Genomic DNA, 1,331 nt, shown 5'->3' with positions numbered 1-1,331 from the left:
ACATAAGGAACAATCAGATCTCTGATAAAAGATGTATGTATTTGTAATTTTTGCAGTATGCTGGAGAACAAAGAAGGAAATTCCAGATACCAATAAGGGATTTAAAAGACAAGCCATGATCAAAATTAAAGCAAGACTTTTTAAATTATGATCTGCGAGCAGTTTGATTCTGCCCAGATGAAGTGATATCAGCATTTTTATTGCCCCAAGGCATGCATGTAGTCTATGTAATGGGTAAGTTTCATAAGAATTTATGTACAAATATAGCCGAGTATCATCAGCATAGCAGTGGAGGTTCTTCCAATGCTTTCTGTTAACTCTATATAGAGAATGTAGAATATATAGAGTGAAGAAAATTGCCTTAAGCTTTAATCTCTGTGGTACTCCACATCAGTGATGCACCAATCAGGATTTTGGGAGCTGATCTCCTCTATAGAAAGCCCGAACCAGCAGCAGCCTCTCCCCTGCCTTAACTGAGCTACCTGTGCTCCTCAGCTCACCTCCTAAGTAAGCACCGGCAAGCTGCCACCTCTACAGCTGTTGTTCTTTAACTCCAGAGGGGTTTGGGCTGGCTTCCTCGTCCCGGTTCTCTCTCTCTACCAGTACCTCACACAGATCTCGTGCTGCTCCTGTCTGAGTGCCAGATTGCTGTCTCACATCCCAGTGCTTCTGTTGTCTGGGTGAGGCATCTCCATTTGTGGGACAGCAGGGTCCCAAACTGGGTCGCAGAAAGGTGGAAGTACCGCTCAAAGGGGCCATCTTTCAGGCTTGGCTTCTGGAGGAGGTGGTCATATTCTCCATATTGTTTCCGTCTCTATGAATCTGGTGAACCCAGAGACACAGACATCTTTGTTTGGCTTTAAAAAAAAAAGGCTCTCTGAATCATTCCTTAAATTCGTGACCGCCATGTTGAGGTGAAACCAACCATCAGACTCAGATTTCAAGGCAAACAAAGGCAGACGAATCTGGAAAGATTTTCACAGGTTTCACTTATGACGTGAACGCACCATTTGATACTAGAGAAGTACTGATCCAGTTTTTTTCTAATTCATTCCGATACAGATACCTATGCTGAGCATATTGGCCGATAATGATCTGATTCAACTTTTAATTGAATGAACCATATGCATATCTTGCCATTTGAGTGAAGGCTTTAGCTTTGACATACACATCATTTAAAAAAGGTAACAAATTAAAGGTAAAGTGGCTCTAGAAAAATGTAAACTAGATGACAAGAGAGAAGTATTTTTAGAGGGGTGGCACCGTATGCCAGAATTATATAGATCCAAGTGTTCAAATACAATGTTTACTAAATCAGCGTTTGTGCAATT

The sequence above is a fragment of the Cyprinodon variegatus genome, unplaced genomic scaffold, assembly GCF_000732505.1.
Source record: "Cyprinodon variegatus isolate N-32 unplaced genomic scaffold, C_variegatus-1.0 Scaffold1369, whole genome shotgun sequence".
Classification (NCBI taxonomy): Eukaryota; Metazoa; Chordata; class Actinopteri; order Cyprinodontiformes; family Cyprinodontidae; genus Cyprinodon; species Cyprinodon variegatus.
The sequence above is the reverse complement of the archived record's forward strand: the minus strand, read 5'-3'. Positions refer to the sequence as shown.